Below are 8878 nucleotides of genomic sequence, written 5' to 3' on the forward strand. Positions count from 1 at the left end.
ACGACATGGCTGTGACACAGAAGCCCATCACGAGCACTGATCAGATAAAACATAGGAGAGGGAACTCAGTGAACATGGTTCCTCTGAAAATGTAGATTATTAAATGGTTCCTCTGAAAGTTGAGTATATTAAATGGTTCCTCTGAAAGTTGAGATGATTAAATGGTTCCTCTGAAAATTGAGATGATTAAATGGTTCCTCTGAAAATTGAGATTATTAAATGGTTCCTCTGAAAATTGAGATTATTAAATGGTTCCTCTGAAAATTGAGATTCTTAAATGGTTCCTCTGAAAATTGAGATTATTAAGTGGTTCCTCTGAAAATTGAGATTATTAAGTGGTTCCTCTGAAAATTGAGATTATTAAATGGTTCCTCTGAAAGTTGAGTATATTAAATGGTTCCTCTGAAAGTTGAGATGATTAAATGGTTCCTCTGAAAATTGAGATTAGTAAATGGTTCCTCTGAAAATTGAGATTATTAAATGGTTCCTCTGAAAATTGAGATTATTAAATGGTTCCTCTGAAAGTTGAGATTATTAAATGGTTCCTCTGAAAGTTGAGATTATTAAATGGTTCCTCTGAAAGTTGAGATTATTAAATGGTTCTTCTGAAAATTGAGATTATTAAATGGTTCCTCTGAAAATTGAGTATATTAAATGGTTCCTCTGAAAGTTGAGATATTAAATGGTTCCTCTGAAAGTTGAAATGATTAAATGGTTCCTTTGAAAGTTGAGATTATTAAGTGGTTCCTCTGAAAATTTAGATTATTAAATGGTTCCTCTGAAAATTGAGATGATTAAATGGTTCCTTTGAAAGTTGAGATTATTAAGTGGTTCCTCTGAAAATTGAGATTATTAAGTGGTTCCTCTGAAAATTGAGATTATTAAATGGTTCCTCTGAAAGTTGAGATTATTAAGTGGTTCCTCTGAAAATTGAGATTATTAAGTGGTTCCTCTGAAAATTGAGATTATTAAGTGGTTCCTCTGAGTGTTGAGATTATTAAATGGTTCCTCTGAAAATTGAGATTATTAAATGGTTCCTCTGAAAATTGAGATTATTAAATGGTTCCTCTGAAAGTTGAGATTGTTAAATGGTTCTTCTGAAAATTGAGATTATTAAATGGTTCCTCTGAAAATTGAGTATATTAAATGGTTCCTCTGAAAGTTGAGATTATTAAATGGTTCCTCTGAAAATTGAGATGATTAAATGGTTCCTTTGAAAGTTGAGATGATTAAATGGTTCCTCTGAAAGTTGAGATTATTAAGTGGTTCCTCTGAAAATTGAGATTATTAAGTGGTTCCTCTGAAAATTGAGATTATTAAATGGTTCCTCTGAAAGTTGAGATTATTAAGTGGTTCCTCTGAAAATTGAGATTATTAAGTGGTTCCTCTGAAAATTGAGATTATTAAGTGGTTCCTCTGAGTGTTGAGATTATTAAATGGTTCCTCTGAAAATTGAGATTATTAAATGCTTCCTCTGAAAGTTGAGATTATTAAATGGTTCCTCTGAAAATTTAGATTATTAAATGGTTCTTCTGAAAATTGAGATTATTAAATGGTTCCTCTGAAAATTGAGTATATTAAATGGTTCCTCTGAAAGTTGAGATTATTAAATGGTTCCTCTGAAAGTTGAAATGATTAAATGGTTCCTTTGAAAGTTGAGATTATTAAGTGGTTCCTCTGAAAATTGAGATGATTAAATGGTTCCTCTGAAAATTGAGATGATTAAATGGTTCCTCTGAAAGTTGAGATTATTAAGTGGTTCCTCTGAAAATTGAGATTATTAAGTGGTTCCTCTGAAAATTGAGATTATTAAGTGGTTCCTCTGAGTGTTGAGATTATTAAATGGTTCCTCTGAAAGTTGAGATTATTAAGTGGTTCCTCTGAAAATTTAGATTATTAAATGGTTCCTCTGAAAATTGAGATTATTAAGTGGTTCCTCTGAAAATGTTGATTATTTTATTTTTTATTTTATTTTTATTTCACCTTTATTTAACCAGGTAGGCTAGTTGAGAACAAGTTCTCATTTGCAACTGCGACCTGGCCAAGATAAAGCATAGCAGTGTGAACAGACAACACAGAGTTACACATGGAGTAAACAATAAGCAAGTCAATAACATGGTAGAAAAAAAGAGAATCTATATACAATGTGTGCAAAAGGCATGAGGTAGGCAATAAATCGAATAATTACAATTTAGCAGATTAACACTGGAGTGATAAATCATCAGATGATCATGTGCAAGAAGAGATACTGGTGTGCAAAAGAGCAGAAAAGTAAATAAATAAAAGCAGTATGGGGGGTGAGGTAGGTAAATTGGGTGGGTAGTTTACAGATGGACTATGTACAGCTGCAGCGATCGGTTAGCTGCTCGGATAGCAGATTTTTAAAGTTGTTGAGGGAGATAAAAGTCTCCAACTTCAGAGATTTTTGCAATTCGTTCCAGTCGCAGGCAGCAGAGAACTGGAAGGAAAGGCGTCCAAATGAGGTTTTGGCTTTAGGGATGATCAGTGAGATACACCTGCTGGAGCGCGTGCTGCGGGTGGGTGTAGCCATCGTGACCAGTGAACTGAGATAAGGCGGCACTTTACCTAGCATAGCCTTGTAGATGACCTGGAGCCAGTGGGTCTGACGACGAACATGTAGCGAGGGCCAGCCGACTAGGGCATACAGGTCGCAGTGGTGGGTCGTATAAGGTGCTTTAGTAACAAAACGAATGGCACTGTGATAAACTGCATCCAGTTTGCTGAGTAGAGTATTGGAAGCTATTTTGTAGATGACATCGCCGAAGTCGAGGATCGGTAGGATAGTCAGTTTTACTAGGGTAAGTTTGGCGGCGTGAGTGAAGGAGGCTTTGTTGCGGAATAGAAAGCCGATTCTTGCTTTGATTTTGGATTGGAGATGTTTGATATGAGTCTGGAAGGAGAGTTTGCAGTCTAGCCAGACACCTAGGTACTTATAGATGTCCACATATTCTAGGTCGGAACCGTCCAGGGTGGTGATGCTAGTCGGGCGTGCGGGTGCAGGCAGCGAACGGTTGAAAAGCATGCATTTGGTTTTACTAGCGTTTAAGAGCAGTTGGAGGCCACGGAAGGAGTGTTGTATGGCATTGAAGCTCGTTTGGAGGTTAGATAGCACAGTGTCCAAGGAAGGGCCGGAAGTATATAGAATGGTGTCGTCTGCGTAGAGGTGGATCAGGGAATCGCCCGCAGCAAGAGCAACATCATTGATGTATACAGAGAAAAGAGTCGGCCCGAGAATTGAACCCTGTGGTACCCCCATAGAGACTGCCAGAGGACCGGACAACATGCCCTCCGATTTGACACACTGAACTCTGTCTGCAAAGTAGTTGGTGAACCAGGCAAGGCAGTCATTAGAAAAACCGAGGCTACTGAGTCTGCCGATAAGAATATGGTGATTGACAGAGTCGAAAGCCTTGGCCAGGTCGATGAAGACGGCTGCACAGTAATGTCTTTTATCGATGGCGGTTATGATATCGTTTAGTACCTTGAGCGTGGCTGAGGTGCACCCGTGACCGGCTCGGAAACCGGATTGCACAGCGGAGAAGGTACGGTGGGATTCGAGATGGTCAGTAAACTGTTTGTTGACTTGGCTTTCGAAGACCTTAGATAGGCAGGGCAGGATGGATATAGGTCTGTAACAGTTTGGGTCCAGGGTGTCTCCCCCTTTGAAGAGGGGGATGACCGCGGCAGCTTTCCAATCCTTGGGGATCTCAGATGATACGAAGGAGAGGTTGAACAGGCTGGTAATAGGGGGTGCGACAATGGCGGCGGACAGTTTCAGAAATAGGGGGTCCAGATTGTCAAGCCCAGCTGATTTGTATGGGTCCAGGTTTTCCAGCTCTTTCAAAACATCTGCTATCTGGATTTGGGTAAAGGAGAAGCTGGGGAGGGCGAGTAGCAGCGGGGGGGGCGGGGCTGTTGGCCAAGGTTGGAGTCGCCAGGAGGAAGGCATGGCCAGCCATTGAGAAATGCTTGTTGAAGTCTTCGATTATCACGGATTTATCGGTGGTGACCGTGTTACCTAGCCTCAGTGCAGTGGGCAGCTGGGAGGAGGTGCTCTTGTTCTCCATGGACTTTACAGTATCCCAGAACTTTTTGGAGTTAGAGCTACAGGATGCAAATTTCTGCTTGTAAAAGCTGGCCTTTGCTTTCCTGACTGACTGCGTGTATTGGTTCCTGACTTCCCTGAACAGTTGCATATCGCGGGGGCTCTTCGATGCTATTGCAGTTCGCCACAGGATGTTTTTGTGCTGGTCGAGGGCAGTCAGGTCTGGAGTGAACCAAGGGCTATATCTGTTCTTGGTTCTGCATTTTTTGAACGGAGCATGCTTGTCTAATATGGTGAGGAAGTAACATTTAAAGAATGACCAGGCATCCTCAACTGACGGGATGAGGTCAATATCCTTCCAGGGTACCCGGGCCAGGTCGATTAAGTGGTTCCTCTGAGTGTTGAGATTATTAAATGGTTCCTCTGAAAGTTGAGATTATTAAGTGGTTCCTCTGAGTGTTGAGATTATTAAATGGTTCCTCTGAAAATTGAGATTATTAAATGGTTCCTCTGAAAATTGAGATTATTAAGTGGTTCCTCTGAAAATTGAGATTATTAAGTGGTTCCTCTGAAAATTGAGATTATTAAGTGGTTCCTCTGAGTGTTGAGATTATTAAATGGTTCCTCTGAAAGTTGAGATTATTAAGTGGTTCCTCTGAGTGTTGAGATTAATAAATGGTTCCTCTGAAAATTGAGATTATTAAGTGGTTCCTCTGAAAATTTAGATTATTAAATAGTTCCTCTGAAAATTGAGATTATTAAGTGGTTCCTCTGAAAATTTTGATTATTAAGTGGTTCCTCTGAGTGTTGAGATTATTAAATGGTTCCTCTGAAAATTGAGATGATTAAATGGTTCCTCTGAGTGTTGAGATTATTAAATGGTTCCTCTGAAAATTGAGATTATTAAATGGTTCCTCTGAAAATTGAGATTATTAAGTGGTTCCTCTGAAAATTTAGATTATTAAATGGTTCCTCTGAAAATTGAGATTATTAAGTGGTTCCTCTGAAAATTGAGATTATTAAGTGGTTCCTCTGAGTGTTGAGATTATTAAATGGTTCCTCTGAAAATTGAGATTATTAAATGCTTCCTCTGAAAGTTGAGATTATTAAATGGTTCCTCTGAAAATTTAGATTATTAAATGGTTCTTCTGAAAATTGAGATTATTAAATGGTTCCTCTGAAAATTGAGTATATTAAATGGTTCCTCTGAAAGTTTAGATTATTAAATGGTTCCTCTGAAAGTTGAAATGATTAAATGGTTCCTTTGAAAGTTGAGATTATTAAGTGGTTCCTCTGAAAATTGAGATGATTAAATGGTTCCTCTGAAAATTGAGATGATTAAATGGTTCCTTTGAAAGTTGAGATGATTAAATGGTTCCTCTGAAAGTTGAGATTATTAAGTGGTTCCTCTGAAAATTGAGATTATTAAGTGGTTCCTCTGAAAATTGAGATTATTAAGTGGTTCCTCTGAGTGTTGAGATTATTAAATGGTTCCTCTGAAAGTTGAGATTATTAAGTGGTTCCTCTGAAAATTTAGATTATTAAATGGTTCCTCTGAAAATTGAGATTATTAAGTGGTTCCTCTGAAAATGTTGATTATTTTATTTTTTATTTCATTTTTATTTCACCTTTATTTAACCAGGTAGGCTAGTTGAGAACAAGTTCTCATTTGCAACTGCGACCTGGCCAAGATAAAGCATAGCAGTGTGAACAGACAACACAGAGTTACACATGGAGTAAACAATAAGCAAGTCAATAACATGGTAGAAAAAAAGAGAATCTATATACAATGTGTGCAAAAGGCATGAGGTAGGCAATAAATCGAATAATTACAATTTAGCAGATTAACACTGGAGTGATAAATCATCAGATGATCATGTGCAAGAAGAGATACTGGTGTGCAAAAGAGCAGAAAAGTAAATAAATAAAAGCAGTATGGGGGGTGAGGTAGGTAAATTGGGTGGGTAGTTTACAGATGGACTATGTACAGCTGCAGCGATCGGTTAGCTGCTCGGATAGCAGATTTTTAAAGTTGTTGAGGGAGATAAAAGTCTCCAACTTCAGAGATTTTTGCAATTCGTTCCAGTCGCAGGCAGCAGAGAACTGGAAGGAAAGGCGTCCAAATGAGGTTTTGGCTTTAGGGATGATCAGTGAGATACACCTGCTGGAGCGCGTGCTGCGGGTGGGTGTAGCCATCGTGACCAGTGAACTGAGATAAGGCGGCACTTTACCTAGCATAGCCTTGTAGATGACCTGGAGCCAGTGGGTCTGACGACGAACATGTAGCGAGGGCCAGCCGACTAGGGCATACAGGTCGCAGTGGTGGGTCGTATAAGGTGCTTTAGTAACAAAACGAATGGCACTGTGATAAACTGCATCCAGTTTGCTGAGTAGAGTATTGGAAGCTATTTTGTAGATGACATCGCCGAAGTCGAGGATCGGTAGGATAGTCAGTTTTACTAGGGTAAGTTTGGCGGCGTGAGTGAAGGAGGCTTTGTTGCGGAATAGAAAGCCGATTCTTGCTTTGATTTTGGATTGGAGATGTTTGATATGAGTCTGGAAGGAGAGTTTGCAGTCTAGCCAGACACCTAGGTACTTATAGATGTCCACATATTCTAGGTCGGAACCGTCCAGGGTGGTGATGCTAGTCGGGCGTGCGGGTGCAGGCAGCGAACGGTTGAAAAGCATGCATTTGGTTTTACTAGCGTTTAAGAGCAGTTGGAGGCCACGGAAGGAGTGTTGTATGGCATTGAAGCTCGTTTGGAGGTTAGATAGCACAGTGTCCAAGGAAGGGCCGGAAGTATAAAGAATGGTGTCGTCTGCGTAGAGGTGGATCAGGGAATCGCCCGCAGCAAGAGCAACATCATTGATGTATACAGAGAAAAGAGTCGGCCCGAGAATTGAACCCTGTGGTACCCCCATAGAGACTGCCAGAGGACCGGACAACATGCCCTCCGATTTGACACACTGAACTCTGTCTGCAAAGTAGTTGGTGAACCAGGCAAGGCAGTCATTAGAAAAACCGAGGCTACTGAGTCTGCCGATAAGAATATGGTGATTGACAGAGTCGAAAGCCTTGGCCAGGTCGATGAAGACGGCTGCACAGTAATGTCTTTTATCGATGGCGGTTATGATATCGTTTAGTACCTTGAGCGTGGCTGAGGTGCACCCGTGACCGGCTCGGAAACCGGATTGCACAGCGGAGAAGGTACGGTGGGATTCGAGATGGTCAGTGATCTGTTTGTTGACTTGGCTTTCGAAGACCTTAGATAGGCAGGGCAGGATGGATATAGGTCTGTAACAGTTTGGGTCCAGGGTGTCTCCCCCTTTGAAGAGGGGGATGACCGCGGCAGCTTTCCAATCCTTGGGGATCTCAGATGATACGAAGGAGAGGTTGAACAGGCTGGTAATAGGGGGTGCGACAATGGCGGCGGACAGTTTCAGAAATAGGGGGTCCAGATTGTCAAGCCCAGCTGATTTGTATGGGTCCAGGTTTTCCAGCTCTTTCAAAACATCTGCTATCTGGATTTGGGTAAAGGAGAAGCTGGGGAGGGCGAGTAGCAGCGGGGGGGGCGGGGCTGTTGGCCAAGGTTGGAGTCGCCAGGAGGAAGGCATGGCCAGCCATTGAGAAATGCTTGTTGAAGTCTTCGATTATCACGGATTTATCGGTGGTGACCGTGTTACCTAGCCTCAGTGCAGTGGGCAGCTGGGAGGAGGTGCTCTTGTTCTCCATGGACTTTACAGTATCCCAGAACTTTTTGGAGTTAGAGCTACAGGATGCAAATTTCTGCTTGTAAAAGCTGGCCTTTGCTTTCCTGACTGACTGCGTGTATTGGTTCCTGACTTCCCTGAACAGTTGCATATCGCGGGGGCTCTTCGATGCTATTGCAGTTCGCCACAGGATGTTTTTGTGCTGGTCGAGGGCAGTCAGGTCTGGAGTGAACCAAGGGCTATATCTGTTCTTGGTTCTGCATTTTTTGAACGGAGCATGCTTGTCTAATATGGTGAGGAAGTAACATTTAAAGAATGACCAGGCATCCTCAACTGACGGGATGAGGTCAATATCCTTCCAGGGTACCCGGGCCAGGTCGATTAAGTGGTTCCTCTGAGTGTTGAGATTATTAAATGGTTCCTCTGAAAGTTGAGATTATTAAGTGGTTCCTCTGAGTGTTGAGATTATTAAATGGTTCCTCTGAAAATTTAGATTATTAAATGGTTCCTCTGAAAATTGAGATTATTAAGTGGTTCCTCTGAAAATTGAGATTATTAAGTGGTTCCTCTGAAAATTGAGATTATTAAGTGGTTCCTCTGAGTGTTGAGATTATTAAATGGTTCCTCTGAAAGTTGAGATTATTAAGTGGTTCCTCTGAGTGTTGAGATTATTAAATGGTTCCTCTGAAAATTGAGATTATTAAGTGGTTCCTCTGAAAATTTAGATTATTAAATAGTTCCTCTGAAAATTGAGATTATTAAGTGGTTCCTCTGAAAATTTTGATTATTAAGTGGTTCCTCTGAGTGTTGAGATTATTAAATGGTTCCTCTGAAAATTGAGATGATTAAATGGTTCCTCTGAGTGTTGAGATTATTAAATGGTTCCTCTGAAAATTGAGATTATTAAATGGTTCCTCTGAAAATTGAGATTATTAAGTGGTTCCTCTGAAAATTTAGATTATTAAATGGTTCCTCTGAAAATTGAGATTATTAAGTGGTTCCTCTGAAAATTGAGATTATTAAGTGGTTCCTCTGAAAATTGAGATTATTAAGTTGTTCCTCTGAGTGTTGAGATTATTAAATGGTTCCTCTGAAAATTGA

Source organism: Salvelinus fontinalis, chromosome 38 (genome assembly GCF_029448725.1).
Source record: "Salvelinus fontinalis isolate EN_2023a chromosome 38, ASM2944872v1, whole genome shotgun sequence".
Lineage (NCBI taxonomy): Eukaryota > Metazoa > Chordata > Actinopteri > Salmoniformes > Salmonidae > Salvelinus > Salvelinus fontinalis.